This window comes from Dendrobates tinctorius, unplaced genomic scaffold (assembly GCF_039654945.1).
Source record: "Dendrobates tinctorius isolate UK_male_01 unplaced genomic scaffold, ASM3965494v1 ptg000048l, whole genome shotgun sequence".
Lineage (NCBI taxonomy): Eukaryota > Metazoa > Chordata > Amphibia > Anura > Dendrobatidae > Dendrobates > Dendrobates tinctorius.
Genome location: NW_027361716.1, coordinates 6,612,501 through 6,632,771, shown reverse-complemented (window position 1 = coordinate 6,632,771; position 20,271 = coordinate 6,612,501). Strand labels below are relative to the sequence as shown.

The 20,271-nt window shown below is 38.0% G+C and overlaps 11 non-coding genes across 11 annotated transcripts; all 11 read left to right on the top strand.

Annotated features, from left to right (window-relative positions):
• The first annotated feature begins 1,347 nt into the window (after positions 1-1,347).
• On the top strand, positions 1,348-1,429 carry TRNAS-UGA (transfer RNA serine (anticodon UGA)). Its single transcript has one exon. It is a non-coding gene; the product is annotated as a tRNA-Ser (tRNA).
• Positions 1,430-2,084: 655 nt separating this feature from the next.
• TRNAQ-UUG (transfer RNA glutamine (anticodon UUG)) lies at positions 2,085-2,156 on the top strand. The gene has a single exon. It is a non-coding gene; the product is annotated as a tRNA-Gln (tRNA).
• An 872-nt stretch (positions 2,157-3,028) lies between these two features.
• On the top strand, positions 3,029-3,146 carry TRNAS-UGA (transfer RNA serine (anticodon UGA)). Its single transcript has 2 exons — positions 3,029-3,065; positions 3,102-3,146. It is a non-coding gene; the product is annotated as a tRNA-Ser (tRNA).
• Positions 3,147-7,248: 4,102 nt separating this feature from the next.
• On the top strand, positions 7,249-7,320 carry TRNAQ-UUG (transfer RNA glutamine (anticodon UUG)). The gene has a single exon. It is a non-coding gene; the product is annotated as a tRNA-Gln (tRNA).
• Positions 7,321-8,972: 1,652 nt separating this feature from the next.
• TRNAQ-UUG (transfer RNA glutamine (anticodon UUG)) lies at positions 8,973-9,044 on the top strand. Its single transcript has one exon. It is a non-coding gene; the product is annotated as a tRNA-Gln (tRNA).
• Positions 9,045-9,969: 925 nt separating this feature from the next.
• TRNAS-UGA (transfer RNA serine (anticodon UGA)) lies at positions 9,970-10,051 on the top strand. The gene has a single exon. It is a non-coding gene; the product is annotated as a tRNA-Ser (tRNA).
• Positions 10,052-10,705: 654 nt separating this feature from the next.
• TRNAQ-UUG (transfer RNA glutamine (anticodon UUG)) lies at positions 10,706-10,777 on the top strand. Its single transcript has one exon. It is a non-coding gene; the product is annotated as a tRNA-Gln (tRNA).
• Positions 10,778-11,675: 898 nt separating this feature from the next.
• On the top strand, positions 11,676-11,757 carry TRNAS-UGA (transfer RNA serine (anticodon UGA)). Its single transcript has one exon. It is a non-coding gene; the product is annotated as a tRNA-Ser (tRNA).
• Positions 11,758-12,411: 654 nt separating this feature from the next.
• Positions 12,412-12,483, top strand: TRNAQ-UUG (transfer RNA glutamine (anticodon UUG)). Its single transcript has one exon. It is a non-coding gene; the product is annotated as a tRNA-Gln (tRNA).
• A 2,654-nt stretch (positions 12,484-15,137) lies between these two features.
• Positions 15,138-15,219, top strand: TRNAS-AGA (transfer RNA serine (anticodon AGA)). Its single transcript has one exon. It is a non-coding gene; the product is annotated as a tRNA-Ser (tRNA).
• Positions 15,220-20,109: 4,890 nt separating this feature from the next.
• On the top strand, positions 20,110-20,191 carry TRNAS-AGA (transfer RNA serine (anticodon AGA)). Its single transcript has one exon. It is a non-coding gene; the product is annotated as a tRNA-Ser (tRNA).
• The last annotated feature ends 80 nt before the right edge of the window (positions 20,192-20,271 follow it).

Here is a 20,271-nt window from a genome sequence, read left to right as displayed (position 1 = left end):
TTTCTCTTGATCTTGTCCAGCAGCCACAGACCGCTGTCCTGGCTAATGGACTGGGACATGCACTTTGATTTGCACAAACCTTAAATTATCTCTCAGATGAAGCCTTTTACCATGCAATGCTAATCTTTATCGACTACTGGATGAACAGTTTTCTAACAGTATAAGTTTTGCAATTTATTTTTTTCACACTTTTTCCAAGTAACAGATACAGCAATCTTTTTACTAGCCACTTTTCATCAACATTTCAAACTGTCCTAGCTGTGATATCGTGGAAATGTTGGTAAATTTGTGGAATGAAAGGTTATAAGATATCAATTTACCATTGTGTATGATTGCAGATTTGCACTGCAGCTTTGGAGCCTGTTTTCGCCATCGTTCACGATTTCATATGCTTTATTCAGCACAACAAGCCGCAGCCATGACTATGTCATGGTTGGTTCCATGGTGTAATGGTTAGCACTCTGGACTTTGAATCCAGAGTGCATTTCGATTTTTCCATCTGCACTCAGATCGACAATGCCCAATGTTTATGATGAAACAAGCAATTTAAAATCCACATAATAAAAGACAAAAAAAGAGTTCAAGGATTCATGGTCAAAGCTGTCAATATCACTCATTGTTTATGTCATACCAAGCAATCTCATACTCTGTGACTTGAGTCAATATTCACATAACACTCTTTCCAAGTGGGTGAATCTGACAAGGATTTGAAGCCAAAATGGCTTCAGGAAGTGTTTTTGATTTTTCTCTAAGCCATCTTTTCTTGTGTTTTCCAGAATTTCCTAAAGTGCCTTATAAACATTTTTGGTGGTGTTTTTCTAAAAATTCTTTTCGGCGTCTTTTGAATGTGTTTTGTGGCTTTTTTTGTAGCACACAAAAGTCAATCAGGACCCTTTATAGGGTATTTCGAACCTTACCGTTGACTTGTATTATAGGTATGGAGCTGTTCAAAGTGAAAAACATCTGAAGATTGATATGGTAATTTCAGTTAACCGCTGGACATTTTTGGAAACTTGAGATGGTTAATAGACGCTCCAAAGCCTGATCAAATGAACATCAAGTCTTTTTTACTTGGAAATGATTATGTTCAGTCTTCTCAGCATTTTTGGATTATTTTTAAGGATGTTTTTGGAGCTGACTGACTCCAAATCCACATTATGAAGAGGGAAAAGCTTTAAACTGTGAATGGTTCCCATTGATGATGACTTTAAATCAGATTTTTGCATTTTACTGAGACCTTGTATTTTCTTTTCATTTTCTGAGATGTCTTCCAGAGGGTTGATCACTGAGCGTTATCATGGTGCTATTAGAAAACATGTGTGAAGCTCATAACAGCTTGACGTCCGAGTAGTCGTGGCCGAGTGGTTAAGGCGATGGACTTGAAAATCATTGGGGTCTCCCCGCGCTGGTGCAAATCCTGCCGACTACGTCTATGTTTAAAATAACTTTTTGACCTTTTATCTTTGTTGTTCAATTTGCATGTTTACTAGTCTATTCCCCATGACAGTGATCTGTGATGGAGCGAGTTTCTAGGACCAAACTGACTTTATATTTGACTGTTCTTTAGATAATCTATTCTGAAGCAACATTACATGTGCGACTTGCCGCTAATCAAAAGAAGCACCGTGGGTGCCATCAGGTAAGAGGTTTTTCTCTTGATCTTGTCCAGCAGCCACAGACCGTTGTCCTGGCTAATGGACTGGGACATGCACTTTGATTTGCACAATCCTTAAATTATCTCTCAGATGAAGCCTTTTACCATGCAATGCTAATCTTTATTGACTACTGGATGAACAGTTTTCTAACAGTATAAGTTTTGCAATGTATTTTTTTCACACTTTTTCCAAGTAACAGATACAGCAATCTTTTTACTAGCCACTTTTCATCAGCATTTCAAACTGTCCTAGCTGTGATATCGTGGAAATGTTGGTAAAATTGTGGAATGAAAGGTTATAAGATATCAATTTACCATTGTGTATGATTGCAGATTTGCACTGCAGCTTTGGAGCCTGTTTTCGCCATCGTTCACGATTTCATATGCTTTATTCAGCACAACAAGCCGCAGCCATGACTATGACATGGTTGGTTCCATGGTGTAATGGTTAGCACTCTGGACATTGAATCCAGTGATCTGAGTTCAAATCTCAGTGGAACCTGGGCACACATTTCGATTTTTCCATCTGCACTCAGATCGACGATGCCCAATGTTTATGATGAAACAAGCAATTTAAAATCCACATAATTAAAGACAAAAAAAGAGTTCAAGGATTCATGGTCAAAGCTGTCAATATCACTCATTGTCTATGTCATACCAAGCAATCTCATACTCTGTGACTTGAGTCAATATTCACATAACACTATTTCCAAGTGGGTGAATCTGACAAGGATTTGTAGCCAAAATGGCTTCAGGAAGTGTTTTTGATTTTTCTCTAAGCCATCCTTTCTTGTGTTTTCCAGAATTTCCTAAAGTGCCTTATAAACATTTTTGGTGGTGTTTTTCTAAAAATTCTTTTCGGCGTCTTTTGAATGTGTTTTGTGGCTTTTTTTGTAGCACACAAAAGTCAATCAGGACCCTTTATAGGGTCTTTCGAACCTTACCGTTGACTTGTATTATAGGTATGGAGCTGTTCAAAGTGAAAAACATCTGAAGATTGATATGGTAATTTCAGTTAACCGCTGGACATTTTTGGAAACTTGAGATGGTTAATAGATGCTCCAAAGCCTGATCAAATGAACATCAAGTCTTTTTTACTTGGAAATGATTATGTTCAGTCTTCTCAGCATTTTCGGATTATTTTTAAGGATGTTTTTGGAGCTGACTGACTCCAAATCCACATTATGAAGAGGGAAAAGCTTTAAACTGTGAATGGTTCCCATTGATGATGACTTTAAATCAGATTTTTGCATTTTACTGAGACCTTGTATTTTCTTTTCATTTTCTGAGATGTCTTCCAGAGGGTTGATCACTGAGCGTGATCATGGTGCTATTAGAAAACATGTGTGAAGCTCATAACAGGATGACGTCCGAGTAGTCGTGGCCGAGTGGTTAAGGCGATGGACTTGAAATCCATTGGGGACTTGAAATCCATTGGGGACTTGAAATCCATTGGGGTCTCCCTGCGCAGGTTCAAATCCTGCCGACTACGTCTATGTTTCAATAACTTTTTGACCTTTTATCTTTGTTGTTCAATTTGCATGTTTACTAGTCTATTCCCCATGACAGTGATCTGTGATGGAGCGAGTTTCTAGGACCAAACTGACGTTATCTTTGACTGTTCTTTAGATAATCTATTCTGGAGCAACATTACATGTGCGACTTGCCGCTAATCAAAAGAAGCACCGTGGGTGCCATCAGGTAAGAGGTTTTTCTCTCGATCTTGTCCAGCAGCCACAGACCGCTGTCCTGGCTAATGGACTGGGACATGCACTTTGATTTGCACAAACCTTAAATTATCTCTCAGATGAAGCCTTTTACCATGCAATGCTAATCTTTATCGACTACTGGATGAACAGTTTTCTAACAGTATAAGTTTTGCAATTTATTTTTTTCACACTTTTTCCAAGTAACAGATACAGCAATCTTTTTACTAGCCACTTTTCATCAACATTTCAAACTGCGCTAGCTGTGATATCGTGGAAATGTTGGTAAATTTGTGGAATGAAAGGTTATAAGATATCAATTTACCATTGTGTATGATTGCAGATTTGCACTGCAGCTTTGGAGCCTGTTTTCGCCATCGTTCACGATTTCATATGCTTTATTCAGCAAAACAAGCCGCAGCCATGATTGCATCATGGTTGTTTCCATGGTGTAATGGTTAGCACTCTGGACTTTGAATCCAGTGATCTGAGTTGAAATCTCAGTGGAACTTGGGCACACATTTCAATTTTTCCATGTGCACTCAGATCGACGATGCCCAATGTTTATGATGAAACTAGCAATTTAAAATCCACATAATAAAAGACAAAAAAAGGTTTCAAGGATTCATGGAATACCATGATCAAAGCTGTCAATCAAGTAGGATTAGCAAAAATTAAAATTGTCTATATCACTCATTGTCTATGTCATACCAAGCAATCTCATACTCTGTGACTTGAGTCAATATTCACATAACACTCTTTCCAAGTGGCTGAATCTGACAAGGATTTGAAGCCAAAATGGCTTCAGGAAGTGTTTTTGATTTTTCTCTAAGCCATCTTTTCTTGTGTTTTCCAGAATTTCCTAAAGTGCCTTATAAACATTTTTGGTGGTGTTTTTCTAAATATTCTTTTCGGCGTCTTTTGAATGTGTTTTGTGGCTTTTTTTGTAGCACACAAAAGTCAATCAGGACCCTTTATAGGGTCTTTCGAACCTTACCGTTGACTTGTAGTATAGGTATGGAGCCGTTCAAAGTGAAAAACAGCTGAAGATTGATATGGTAATTTCAGTTAACCGCTGGACATTTTTGGAAACTTGAGATGGTTAATAGACGCACCAAAGCCTGATCAAATGAACATCAAGTCTTTTTTACTTGGAAATGATTATGTTCAGTCTTCTCAGCATTTTCGTATTATTTTTAAGGATGTTTTTGGAGCTGACTGACTCCAAATCCACATTATGAAGAGGGAAAAGCATTAAACTGTGAATGGTTCCCATTGATGATGACTTTAAATCAGATTTTTGCATTTTACTGAGACCTTGTGTTTTCTTTTCTTTTTCTGAGATGTCTTCCAGAGGGTTGATCACTATGCTTGATCATGGTGCTATTAGAAAACGTGTGTGAAACTCATAACAGCTTGACGTCTGAGTAGTCGTGGCCGAGTGGTTTAGGCGATGGGCTAGAAATCCATTGGGGTCTCCCCGCGCAGGTGCAAATCATGCCGACTACATCTATGTTTAAAATAACTTTTTGACCTTTTATCTTTGTTGTTCAATTTGCATGTTTACTAGTCTATTCCCCATGACAGTGATCTGCGATGGAGCGAGTTTCCAGGACCAAACTGATTTTATCTTTGACTGTTCTTTAGATAATCTATTCTGGAGCAACATTACATGTGCGACTTGCCGCTAATCAAAAGAAGCACCGTGGGTGCCATCAGGTAAGAGGTTTTTCTCTTGATCTTGTCCAGCAGCCACAGACCGCTGTCCTGGCTAATGGACTGGGACATGCACTTTGATTTGTAGAAACCTTAAATTATCTCTCAGATGAAGCCTTTTACCATGCAATGCTAATCTTTATCGACTACTGGATGAACAGTTTTCTAACAGTATAAGTTTTGCAATTTATGTTTTTCACACTTTTTCCAAGTAACAGATACAGCAATCTTTTTACTAGCCACTTTTCATCAACATTTCAAACTGCGCTAACTGTGATATCGTGGAAATGTTGGTAAATTTGTGGAAAGAAAGGTTATAAGATATCAATTTATCATTGTGTATGATTGCAGATTTGCACTGCAGCTTTGGAGCCTGTTTTTGCCATCGTTCACGATTTCATATGCTTTATTCAGCACAACAAGCCGCAGCCATGACTGAGTCATGGTTGGTTCCATGGTGTAATCGTTAGCACTCTGGACTTTGAATCCAGTGATCTGAGTTCAAATCTCAGAGGAACTTGGGCACACATTTCAATTTTTCCATGTGCACTCAGATCGACGATGCCCAATGTTTATGATGAAACTAGCAATTTAAAATCCACATAATAAAAGACAAAAAAAGGGTTTAAGGATTCATGGAATACCATGATCAAAGCTGTCAATCAAGTAGGATTAGCAAAAATTAAAATTGTCTATATCACTCATTGTCTATGTCATACCAAGCAATCTCATACTCTGTGACTTGAGTCAATATTCACATAACACTCTTTCCAAGTGGCTGAATCTGACAAGGATTTGAAGCCAAAATGGCTTCAGGAAGTGTTTTTGATTTTTCTCTAAGCCATCTTTTCTTGTGTTTTCCAGAATTTCCTAAAGTGCCTTATAAACATTTTTGGTGGTGTTTTTCTAAATATTCTTTTCGGCGTCTTTTGAATGTGTTTTGTGGCTTTTTTTGTAGCACACAAAAGTCAATCAGGACCCTTTATAGGGTCTTTCGAACCTTACCGTTGACTTGTAGTATAGGTATGGAGCCGTTCAAATTGAAAAACAGCTGAAGATTGATATGGTAATTTCAGTTAACCGCTGGACATTTTTGGAAACTTGAGATGGTTAATAGACGCACCAAAGCCTGATCAAATGAACATCAAGTCTTTTTTACTTGGAAATGATTATGTTCAGTCTTCTCAGCATTTTCGTATTATTTTTAAGGATGTTTTTGGAGCTGACTGACTCCAAATCCACATTATGAAGAGGGAAAAGCATTAAACTGTGAATGGTTCCCATTGATGATGACTTTAAATCAGATTTTTGCATTTTACTGAGACCTTGTGTTTTCTTTTCTTTTTCTGAGATGTCTTCCAGAGGGTTGATCACTATGCTTGATCATGGTGCTATTAGAAAACGTGTGTGAAACTCATAACAGCTTGACGTCTGAGTAGTCGTGGCCGAGTGGTTAAGGCCATGGGCTAGAAATCCATTGGGGTCTCCCCGCGCAGGTGCAAATCCTGCCGACTACGTCTATGTTTAAAATAACTTTTTGACCTTTTATCTTTGTTGTTCAATTTGCATGTTTACTAGTCTATTCCCCATGACAGTGATCTGTGATGGAGCGAGTATCCAGGACCAAACTGATTTTATCTTTGACTGTTCTTTAGATAATCTATTCTGGAGCAACATTACATGTGCGACTTGCCGCTAATCAAAAGAAGCACCGTGGGTGCCATCAGGTAAGAGGTTTTTCTCTTGATCTTGTCCAGCAGCCACAGACCGCTGTCCTGGCTAATGGACTGGGACATGCACTTTGATTTGTACAAACCTTAAATTATCTCTCAGATGAAGCCTTTTACCATGCAATGCTAATCTTTATCGACTACTGGATGAACAGTTTTCTAACAGTATAATTTTTGCAATTTGTGTTTTTCACACTTTTTCCAAGTAACAGATACAGCAATCTTTTTACTAGCCACTTTTCATCAACATTTCAAACTGCGCTAGCTGTGATATCGTGGAAATGTTGGTAAATTTGTGGAATGAAAGGTTATAAGATATCAATTTACCATTGTGTATGATTGCAGATTTGCACTGCAGCTTTGGAGCCTGTTTTCGCCATCGTTCACGATTTCATATGCTTTATTCAGCACAACAAGCCGCAGCCATGACTGAGTCATGGTTGGTTCCATGGTGTAATCGTTAGCACTCTGGACTTTGAATCCAGTGATCTGAGTTCAAATCTCAGTGGAACCTGGGCACACATTTCAATTTTTCCATGTGCACTCAGATCGACGATGCCCAATGTTTATGATGAAACAAGCAATTTAAAATCCACATAATAAAAGACAAAAAAAGGGTTCAAGGATTCATGGAATACCATGATCAAAGCTGTCAATCAAGTAGGATTAGCAAAAATTAAAATTGTCTATATCACTCATTGTCTATGTCATACCAAGCAATCTCATATTCTGTGACTTGAGTCAATATTCACATAACACTCTTTCCAAGTGGGTGAATCTGACAAGGATTTGAAGCCAAAATGGCTTCAGGAAGTGTTTTTGATTTTTCTCTAAGCCATCTTTTCTTGTGTTTTCCAGAATTTCCTAAAGTGCCTTATAAACATTTTTGGTGGTGTTTTTCTAAAAATTCTTTTCGGCGTCTTTTGAATGTGTTTTGTGGCTTTTTTTGTAGCACACAAAAGTCAATCAGGACCCTTTATAGGGTCTTTCGAACCTTACCGTTGACTTGTATTATAGGTATGGAGCTGTTCAAAGTGAAAAACAGCTGAAGATTGATATGGTAATTTCAGTTAACCGCTGGACATTTTTGGAAACTTGAGATGGTTAATAGACGCTCCAAAGCCTGATCAAATGAACATCAAGTCTTTTTTACTTGGAAATGATTATGTTCAGTCTTCTCAGCATTTTCGGATTATTTTTAAGGATGTTTTTGGAGCTGACTGACTCCAAATCCACATTATGAAGAGGGAAAAGCTTTAAACTGTGAATGGTTCCCATTGATGATGACTTTAAATCAGATTTTTGCATTTTACTGAGACCTTGTATTTTCTTTTCATTTTCTGAGATGTCTTCCAGAGGGTTGATCACTGAGCTTGATCATGGTGCTATTAGAAAACGTGTGTGAAACTCATAACAGCTTGACGTCTGAGTAGTCGTGGCCGAGTGGTTAAGGCGATGGGCTAGAAATCCTTTGGGGTCTCCCCGCGCAGGTGCAAATCCTGCCGACTACGTCAATGTTTAAAATAACTTTTTGACCTTTTATCTTTGTTGTTCAATTTGCATGTTTACTAGTCTATTCCCCATGACAGTGATCTGTGATGGAGCGAGTTTCTAGGACCAAACTGACTTTATATTTGACTGTTCTTTAGATAATCTATTCTGGAGCAACATTACATGTGCGACTTGCCGCTAATCAAAAGAAGCATCGTGGGTGCCATCAGGTAAGAGGTTTTTCTCTTGATCTTGTCCAGCAGCCACAGACCGCTGTCCTGGCTAATGGACTGGGACATGCACTTTGATTTGCACAAACCTTAAATTATCTCTCAGATGAAGCCTTTTACCATGCAATGCTAATCTTTATCGACTACTGGATGAACAGTTTTCTAACAGTATAAGTTTTGCAATTTATTTTTTTCACACTTTTTCCAAGTAACAGATACAGCAATCTTTTTACTAGCCACTTTTCATCAACATTTCAAGCTGTCCTAGCTGTGATATCGTGGAAATGTTGGTAAATTTGTGGAATGAAAGGTTATAAGATATCAATTTACCATTGTGTATGATTGCAGATTTGCACTGCAGCTTTGGAGCCTGTTTTCGCCATCGTTCACGATTTCATATGCTTTATTCAGCAAAACAAGCCGCAGCCATGATTGCATCATGGATGGTTCCATGGTGTAATGGTTAGCATTCTGGACTTTGAATCCAGTGATCTGAGTTCAAATCTCAGTAGAACCTGAGCACACATTTCAATTTTTCCATCTGCACTCAGATCAACGATGCCCAATGTTTATGATGAAACAAGCAATTTAAAATCCACATAATAAAAGACAAAAAAGAGTTCAAGGATTCATGGAATACCATGGTCAAAGCTGTCAATCAAGTAGGATTAGCAAAAATTAAAATTGTCTATGTCATACCAAGTAATCTCATATTCAATATTGACTTGAGTCAATATTCACATAACACTCTTTCCAAGTGGGTGAATCTGACAAGGATTTGAAGCCAAAATGGCTTCAGGAAGTGTTTTTGATTTTTCTCTAAGCCATCTTTTCTTGTGTTTTCCAGAATTTCCTAAAGTGCCTTATAAACATTTTTGGTGGTGTTTTTCTAAAAATTCTTTTTGGCGTCTTTTGAATGTGTTTTGTGGCTTTTTTTGTAGCACACAAAAGTCAATCAGGACCCTTTATAGGGTCTTTCGAACCTTACCGTTGACTTGTATTATAGGTATGGAGCTGTTCAAAGTGAAAAACAGCTGAAGATTGATATGGTAATTTCAGTTAACCGCTGGACATTTTTGGAAACTTGAGATGGTTAATAGACGCTCCAAAGCCTGATCAAATGAACATCAAGTCTTTTTTAATTGGAAATGATTATGTTCAGTCTTCTCAGCATTTTCGGATTATTTTTAAGGATGTTTTTGGAGCTGACTGACTCCAAATCCACATTATGAAGAGGGAAAAGCTTTAAACTGTGAATGGTTCCCATTGATGATGACTTTAAATCAGATTTTTGCATTTTACTGAGACCTTGTATTTTCTTTTCATTTTCTGAGATGTCTTCCAGAGGGTTGATCACTGAGCGTGATCATGGTGCAATAACTTGGTGCAATAGTTTTCTAATAAGAAAACATGTGTGAAGCTCATAACAGCTTGACATCTGAGTAGTCGTGGCCGAGTGGTTAAGGCGATGGACTTGATATCCATTGGGGTCTCCCCGCGCAGGTTCAAATCCTGCCGACTACGTCTATGTTTCAATAACTTTTTGACCTTTTATCTTTGTTGTTCAATTTGCATGTTTACTAGTCTATTCCCCATGAGAGTGATCTGTGATGGAGCGAGTTTCTAGGACCAAACTGACGTTATCTTTGACTGTTCTTTAGATAATCTATTCTGGAGCAACATTACATGTGTGACTTGCCGCTAATCAAAAGAAGCACCGTGGGTGCCATCAGGTAAGAGGTTTTTCTCTCGATCTTGTCCAGCAGCCACAGACCGCTGTCCTGGCTAATGGACTGGGACATGCACTTTGATTTGCACAAACCTTAAATTATCTCTCAGATGAAGCCTTTTACCATGCAATGCTAATCTTTATCAACTACTGGATGAACAGTTTTCTAACAGTATAAGTTTTGCAATTTATTTTTTTCACAATTTTTCCAAGTAACAGATACAGCAATCTTTTTACTAGCCACTTTTCATCAACATTTCAAACTGCGCTAGCTGTGATATCGTGGAAATGTTGGTAAATTTGTGGAATGAAAGGTTATAAGATATCAATTTACCATTGTGTATGATTGCAGATTTGCACTGCAGCTTTGGAGCCTGTTTTCGCCATCGTTCACGATTTCATATGCTTTATTCAGCAAAACAAGCCGCAGCCATGATTGCGTCATGGTTGGTTCCATGGTGTAATGGTTAGCACTCTGGACTTTGAATCCAGTTATCTGAGTTCAAATCTCAGTAGAACCTGAGCACACATTTTGATTTTTCCATCTGCACTCAGATCAACGATTCCCAATGTTTATGATGAAACAAGCAATTTAAAATCCACATAATAAAAGACAAAAAAGAGTTCAAGGATTCATGGAATACCATGGTCAAAGCTGTCAATCAAGTAGGATTAGCAAAAATTAAATTTGTCTATGTCATACCAAGTAATCTCATACTCTGTGACTTGAGTCAATATTCACATAACACTCTTTCCAAGTGGGTGAATCTGACAAGGATTTGAAGCCAAAATGGCTTCAGGAAGTGTTTTTGATTTTTCTCTAAGCCATCTTTTCTTGTGTTTTCCAGAATTTCCTAAAGTGCCTTATAAACATTTTTGGTGGTGTTTTTCTAAAAATTCTTTTCGGCGTCTTTTGAATGTGTTTTGTGGCTTTTTTTGTAGCACACAAAAGTCAATCAGGACCCTTTATAGGGTCTTTCGAACCTTACCGTTGACTTGTATTATAGGTATGGAGCTGTTCAAAGTGAAAAACAGCTGAAGATTGATATGGTAATTTCAGTTAACCGCTGGACATTTTTGGAAACTTGAGATGGTTAATAGATGCTCCAAAGCCTGATCAAATGAACATCAAGTCTTTTTTACTTGGAAATGATTATGTTCAGTCTTCTCAGCATTTTCGGATTATTTTTAAGGATGTTTTTGGAGCTGACTGACTCCAAATCCACATTATGAAGAGGGAAAAGCTTTAAACTGTGAATGGTTCCCATTGATGATGACTTTAAATCAGATTTTTGCATTTTACTGAGACCTTGTATTTTCTTTTCATTTTCTGAGATGTCTTCCAGAGGGTTGATCACTGAGCGTGATCATGGTGCTATTAGAAAACATGTGTGAAGCTCATAACAGGGTGACGTCCGAGTAGTCGTGGCCGAGTGGTTAAGGCGATGGACTTGAAATCCATTGGGGTCTCCCCGCGCAGGTTCAAATCCTGCCGACTACGTCTATGTTTCACTAACTTTTTGACCTTTTATCTTTGTTGTTCAATTTGCATGTTTACTAGTCTATTCCCCATGACAGTGATCTGTGATGGAGCGAGTTTCTAGGACCAAACTGACGTTATCTTTGACTGTTCTTTAGATAATGTATTCTGGAGCAACATTACATGTGCGACTTGCCGCTAATCAAAAGAAGCACCGTGGGTGCCATCAGGTAAGATTTTTTTCTCTCAATCTTGTCCAGCAGCCACAGACCGCTGTCCTGGCTAATGGACTGGGACATGCACTTTGATTTGCACAAACCTTAAATTATCTCTCAGATGAAGCCTTTTACCATGCAATGCTAATCTTTATCGACTACTGGATGAACAGTTTTCTAACAGTATAAGTTTTGCAATTTATTTTTTTCACACTTTTTCCAAGTAACAGATGCAGCAATCTTTTTACTAGCCACTTTTCATCAACATTTCAAACTGCGCTAGCTGTGATATCGTGGAAATGTTGGTAAATTTGTGGAATGAAAGGTTATAAGATATCAATTTACCATTGTGTATGATTGCAGATTTGCACTGCAGCTTTGGAGCCTGTTTTCGCCATCGTTCACGATTTCATATGCTTTATTCAGCACAACAAGCCGCAGCCATGACTATATAATGTTTGGCTCCATGGTGTAATGGTTAGCACTCTGGACTTTGAATCCTGTGATCTGAGTTCAAATCTCAGTGGAACCTGGGCACACATTTCGATTTTTCCATCTGCACTCAGATCGACGATGCCCAATGTTTATGATGAAACAAGCAATTTAAAATACACATAATAAAAGACAAAAAAAGAGTTCAAGGATTCATGGAATACCATGGTCAAAGCTGTCAATCAAGTATAATTAGCAAAAATTAAAATTGTCTATCACTCATTGTCTATGTCATACGAAGTATTCTCATACTCTGTGACTTGAGTCAATATTCACATAACACTCTTTCCAAGTGGGTGAATCTGACAAGGATTTGAAGCCAAAATGGCTTCAGGAAGTGTTTTTGATTTTTCTCTAAGCCATCTTTTCTTGTGTTTTCCAGAATTTCCTAAAGTGCCTAATAAACATTTTTGGTGTGTTTTTCTAAAAATTCTTTTCGGCGTCTTTTGAATGTGTTTTGTGGCTTTTTTTGTAGCACACAAAAGTCAATCAGGACCCTTTATAGGGTCTTTCGAACCTTACCCTTGACTTGTATTATAGGTATGGAGCTGTTCAAAGTGAAAAACATCTGAAGATTGATATGGTAATTTCAGTTAACCGCTGGACATTTTTGGAAACTTGAGATGGTTAATAGACGCTCCAAAGCATGATCAAATGAACATCAAGTCTTTTTTACTTGGAAATGATTATGTTCAGTCTTCTCAGCATTTTCGGATTATTTTTAAGGATGTTTTTGGAGCTGACTGACTCCAAATCCACATTATGAAGAGGGAAAAGCTTTAAACTGTGAATGGTTCCCATTGATGATGATGACTTTAAATCAGATTTTTGCATTTTACTGAGACCTTGTATTTTCTTTTCATTTTCTGAGATGTCTTCCAGAGGGTTGATCACTGAGCTTGATCATGGTGCTATTAGAAAACGTGTGTGAAACTCATAACAGCTTGACGTCTGAGTAGTCGTGGCCGAGTGGTTAAGGCGATGGGCTAGTAATCCTTTGGGGTCTCCCCGCGCAGGTGCAAATCCTGCCGACTACGTCTATGTTTAAAATAACTTTTTGACCTTTTATCTTTGTTGTTCAATTTGCATGTTTACTAGTCTATTCCCCATGACAGTGATCTGTGATGGAGCGAGTTTCTAGGACCAAACTGACTTTATCTTTGACTGTTCTTTAGATAATCTATTCTGGAGCAACATTACATGTGCGACTTGCCGCTAATCAAAAGAAGCACCTTGGGTGCCATCAGGTAAGAGGTTTTTCTCTTGATCTTGTCCAGCAGCCACAGACCGCTGTCCTGGCTAATGGACTGGGACATGCACTTTGATTTGCACAAACCTTAAATTATCTCTCAGATGAAGCCTTTTACCATGCAATGCTAATATTTATCAAATATTGGATGAACAGTTTTCTAACAGCATAAGTTTTGCAATTTATTTTTTTCACACTTTTTCCAAGTAACAGATACAGCAATCTTTTTACTAGCCACTTTTCATCAGCATTTCAAACTGTCCTAGCTGTGATATCGTGGAAATGTTGGTAAATTTGTGGAATGAAAGGTTATAAGATATCAATTTACCATTGTGTATGATTGCAGATTTGCACTGCAGCTTTGGAGCCTGTTTTCGCCATCGTTCACGATTTCATATGCTTTATTCAGCACAACAAGCCGCAGCCATGACTGTGTAATGGTTGGTTCCATGGTGTAATGGTTAGCTCTCTGGACTTTGAATCCTGTTATCTGAATTCAAATCTCAGTAGAAACTGGGCACACATTTCGATTTTTCCATCTGCACTCAGATCGACGATGCCCAATGTTTATGATGAAACAAGCAATTTAAAATCCACATAATAAAAGACAAAAAAAGAGTTCAAGGATTCATGGAATACCATCGTCAAAGCAGTAGGATTAGGATCAAGTAGGATTAGCAAAAATTAAAATTGTCTATGTCATACCAAACAATCTCATACTCTGTGAATAGAGTCAATATTCACATAACACTCTTTCCAAGTGGGTTAGTCTGACAAGGATTTGAAGCCAAAATGGCTGCAGGAAGTGTTTTCGATTTTTCTCTAAGCCATCTTTTCTTGTGTTTTCCAGAATTTCCTAAAGTGCCTTATAAACATTTTTGGTGGTGTTTTTTTTAAATTCTTTTCGGCATCTTTTGAATGTGTTTTGTGGCTTTTTTTGTAGCACACAAAAGTCAATCAGGACCCTTTATAGGGTCTTTCGAACCTTACCCTTGACTTGTATTATAGGTATGGAGCTGTTCAAAGTGAAAAACAGCTGAAGATTGAGATGGTAATTTCAGTTAACTGCTGGACATTTTTTGGAAACTTCAGATGGTTAATAGACGCTCCATAGCCTGATCAAATGAACATCAAGTCTTTTTTACTTGGAAATGATTATGTTCAGTCTTCTCAGCATTTTCGGATTATTTTTAAGGATGTTTTTGGAGCTGACTGACTCCAAATCCACATTATGAAGAGGGAAAAGCTTTAAACTGTGAATGGTTCCCATTGATGATGACTTTAAATCAGATTTTTGTATTTTACTGAGACCTTGTATTTTCTTTTCATTTTCTGAGATGTCTTCCAGAGGGTTGATCACTGAGCGTGATCATGGTGCAATAACTTGGTGCAATAGTTTTCTAATAAGAAAACATGTGTGAAGCTCATAACAGCTTGACATCCGAGTAGTCGTGGCCGAGTGGTTAAGGCGATGGGCTAGAAATCCATTGGGGTCTCCCCGCGCAGGTGCAAATCCTGCCGACTACGTCTATGTTTAAAATAACTTTTTGACCTTTTATCTTTGTTGTTCAATTTGCATGTTTACTAGTCTATTCCCCATGACAGTGATCTGTGATGGAGCGAGTTTCTAGGACCAAACTGACTTTATCTTTGACTGTTCTTTAGATAATCTATTCTGGAGCAACATTACATGTGCGACTTGCTGCTAATCAAAAGAAGCACCGTGGGTGCCATCAGGTAAGAAGTTTTTCTCTCGATCTTGTCCAGCAGCCACAGACCGCTGTCCTGGCTAATGGACTGGGACATGCACTTTGATTTGCGCAAACCTTAAATTATCTCTCAGATGAAGCCTTTTACCATGCAATGCTAATCTTTATCGACTACTGGATGAACAGTTTTCTAACAGTATAAGTTTTGCAATTTATTTTTTTCACACTTTTTCCAAGTAACAGATACAGCAATCTTTTTACTAGCCACTTTTCATCAACATTTCAAACTGCGCTAGCTGTGATATCGTGGAAATGTTGGTAAATTTGTGGAATGAAAGTTTATAAGATATCAATTTACCATTGTGTATGATTGCAGATTTGCACTGCAGCTTTGGAGCCTGTTTTCGCCATCGTTCACGATTTCATATGCTTTATTCAGCAAAACAAGCCGCAGCCATGACTGTGTCATTGTTGGTTCCCTGGTGTAATGGTTAGCACTCTAGACTTTGAATCCAGTGATCTGAGTTCAAATCTCAGTAGAACCTGGGCACACATTTTGATTTTTCCATCTGCACTCAGATCGACGATGCCCAATGTTTAAGATGAAACAAGCAATTTAAAATCCACATAATAAAAGACAAAAAAAGAGTTCAAGGATTCATGGTCAAAGCTGTCAATCAAGTAGGATTAGCAAAAATTAAAATTGTCTATGTCACTCATTGTCTATGTCATACCAAGCAATCTCATACTCTGTGACTTGAGTCAATATTCACATAACACTCTTTCCAAGTGGGTGAATCTGACAAGGATTTGAAGCCAAAATGGCTTCAGGAAGTGTTTTTGATTTTTCTCTAAGCCATCTTTTCTTGTGTTTTCCAGAATTTCCTAAAGTGCCTTATAAACATTTTTGGTGGTGTTTTTCTAAAAATTCTTTTCGGCGTCTTTTGTGGCTTTTTTTGTAGCACTCAAAAGTCAATCAGGACCCTTTATAGGGTCTTTCGAACCTTACCGTTGACTTGTAGTTTAGGTATGGAGCTGTTCAAAGTGAAAAACAGCTGAAGATTGATATGGTAATTTCAGTTAACCGCTGGACATTTTTGGAAACTTGACATGGTTAATAGACGCTCCAAAGCCTGATCAAATGAACATCAAGTCTTTTTTACTTGGAAATTATTATGTTCAGTCTTCTCAGCATTTTCGGATTATTTTTAAGGATGTTTTTGGAGCTGACTGACTCCAAAACCACATTATGAAAGGGAAAAGCTTTAAACTGTGAATGGTTCCCATTGATGATGACTTTAAATCAGATTTTTGCATTTTACTGAGACCTTGTATTTTCTTTTCATTTTCTGAGATGTCTTCCAGAGGGTTGATCACTGAGCTTGGCCATGGTGCTATTAGAAAACGTGTGTGAAACTCTTAACAGCTTGATGTCCGAGTAGTCGTGGCCGAGTGGTTAAGGCGATGGGCAAGAAATCCATTGGGGTCTCCCCGCGCAGGTGCAAATCCTGCCGACTACGTCAATGTTTCCAAAACTTTTTGACCTTTTATCTTTGTTGTTCAATTTGCATGTTTACTAGTCTATTCCCCATGACAGTGATCTGTGATGGAGCGAGTTTCTAGGACCAAACTGACTTTATCTTTGACTGTTCTTTAGATAATCTATTCTGGAGCAACATTACATGTGCGACTTGCCGCTAATCAAAAGAAGCACCGTGGGTGCCATCAGGTAAGAGGTTTTTCTCTTGATCTTGTCCAGCAGCCACAGACCGCTGTCCTGGCTAATGGACTGGGACATGCACTTTGATTTGCACAAACCTTAAATTATCTCTCGAAGCCTTTTACCATGCAATGCTAATCTTTATCAACTACTGGATGAACAGTTTTCTAACAGTATAAGTTTTGCAATTTATTTTTTTCACACTTTTTCCAAGTAACAGATACAGCAATCTTTTTACTAGCCACTTTTCATCAACATTTCAAACTGTCCTAGCTGTGATATCGTGGAAATGTTGGTAAATTTGTGGAATGAAAGGCTATAAGATATCAATTTACCATTGTGTATGATTGCAGATTTGCACTGCAGCTTTGGAGCCTGTTTTCGCCATCGTTCACGATTTCATATGCTTTATTCTGCACAACAAGCCGCAGCCATGACTGTGTAATGGTTAGCACTCTGGACTTTGAATCCTGTGATCTGAGTTCAAATCTCAGTGGAACCTGGGCACACATTTCGATTTTTCCATCTGCACTCAGATCGACGATGCCCAATGTTTATGATGAAACAAGCAATTTAAAATCCACATAATAAAAGACAAAAAAAGAGTTCAAGGATTCATGGAATACCATGGTCAAAGCTGTCAATCAAGTAGGATTAGCAAAAATTAAAATTGTTTATGTCACTCATTGTCAATGTCATACCAAGCAATCTCATTATTCACATAACACTCTTTCCAAGTGGGTGAATCTGACAAGGATTTGAAGCCAAAATGGCTTCAGGAAGTGTTTTTGATTTTTCTCTAAGCCATCTTTTCTTGTGTTTTCCAGAATTTCCTAAAGTGCCTTATAAACATTTTTGGTGGTGTTTTTCTAAAAATTCTTTTCGGCGTCTTTTTAATGTGTTTTGTGGCTTTTTTTGTAGCACACAAAAGTCAATCAGGACCCTTTATAGGGTCTTTCGAACCTTACCGTTGACTTGTAGTATAGGTATGGAGCTGTTCAAAGTGAAAAACATCTGAAGATTGATATGGTAATTTCAGTTAACCGCTGGACATTTTTGGAAACTTGACATGGTTAATATACGCTCCAAAGCCTGATCAAATGAACACCAAGTCTTTTTTACTTGGAAATGATTATTTTCAGTCTTCTCAGCATTTTCGGATTATTTTTAAGGATGTTTTTGGAGCTGACTGACTCCAAATCCACATTATGAAGAGGGAAAAGCTTTAAACTGTGAATGGTTCCCATTGATGATGACTTTAAATCAGATTTTTGCATTTTACTGAGACCTTGTATTTTCTTTTCATTTTCTGAGATGTCTTCCAGAGGGTTGATCACTGAGCTTGATCATGGTGCTATTAGAAAACGTGTGTGAAACTCATAACAGCTTGACGTCTGAGTAGTCGTGGCGGAGTGGTTAAGGCGATGGACTAGATATCCATTGGGGTCTCCCCGCGCAGGTTCAAATCCTGCCGATTATGTCTATGTTTCTATATTTTTTTGACCTTTTATCTTTGTTGTTCAATTTGCATGTTTACTAGTCTATTCCCCATGACAGTGATCTGTGATGGAGCGAGTTTCCTCGACCAAACTGACTTTATCTTTGACTGTTCTTTAGATAATCTATTCTGTAGCAACATTACATGTGCTACTTGCCGCTAATCAAAAGAAGCACCGTGGGTGCCATCAGGTAAGAGGATTTTCTCTTGATCTTGTCCAGCAGCCACAGACCGCTGTCCTGGCTAATGGACTGGGACATGCACTTTGATTTGCACAAACCTTAAATTATCTCTCAGATGAAGCCTTTTACCATGCAATGCTAATCTTTATCGACTACTGGATGAACAGTTTTCTAACAGTATAAGTTTTGCAATTTATTTTTTTCACACTTTTTCCAAGTAACAGATACAGCAATCTTTTCACTAGCCACTTTTCATCAACATTTCAAACTGCGCTAGCTGTGATATCGTGGAAATGTTGGTAAATTTGTGGAATGAAAGGTTATAAGATATCAATTTACCATTGTGTATGAATGCAGATTTGCACTGCAGCTTTGGAGCCTGTTTTCGCCATCGTTCACGATTTCATATGCTTTATTCAGCACAACAAGCCGCAGCCATGTCTGAGGCATGGTTGGTTCCATGATGTTATGGTTAGCACTCTTGACTTTGAATCCAGTGATCTGAGTTCAAATCTCAGTAGAACCTGGGCACACATTTCGATTTTTCCATCTGCACTCAGATCGACGATGCCCAATGTTTAAGATGAAACAAGCAATTTAAAATCCACATAATAAAAGACAAAAAAAAGTTCAAGGATTCATGGAATACCAAGGTCAAAGCAGTCAATCAAGTAGGATTAGCCAAAATTAAAATTGTCTATGTCACTCATTGTCTATGTCATACCAAGCAATCTCATACTCTGTGACTTGAGTCAATATTCACATAACACTCTTTCCAAGTGGGTGAATCTGACAAGGATTTGAAGCCAAAATGGCTTCAGGAAGTGTTTTTGATTTTTCTCTAAGACATCTTTTCTTGTGTTTTCCAGAATTTCCTAAAGTGCCTTATAAACATTTTTGGTGGTGTTTTTCTAAAAATTCTTTTCGGCGTCTTTTGAATGTGTTTTGTGGCTTTTCTTGTAGCACACAAAAGTCATTCAGGACCCTTTATAGGGTCTTTCGAACCTTACCGTTGACGTGTAGTATAGGTATGGAGCTGTTCAAAGTGAAAAACAGCTAAAGATTGATATGGTAATTTCAGTTCTAATTTCAGAGCTGACTGACTCCAAATCCACATTATGAAGAGGGAAAAGCTTTAAACTGTGAATGGTTCCCATTGATGATGACTTTAAATCAGATTTTTGCATTTTACTGAGACCTTGTATTTTCTTTTCATTTTCTGAGATGTCTTCCAGAGGGTTGATCACTGAGCTTGATCATGGTGCTATTAGAAAACATGTGTGAAACTCATAACAGCTTGACGTCCGAGTAGTCGTGGCCGAGTGTTTAAGGCGATGGACTAGAAATCCATTGGGGTCTCCCCGCGCAGGTTCAAATCCTGCCGACTACGTCTATGTTTCAAAAACTTTTTGACCTTTTATCTTTGTTGTTCAATTTGCATGTTTACTAGTCTATTCCCCATGACAGTGA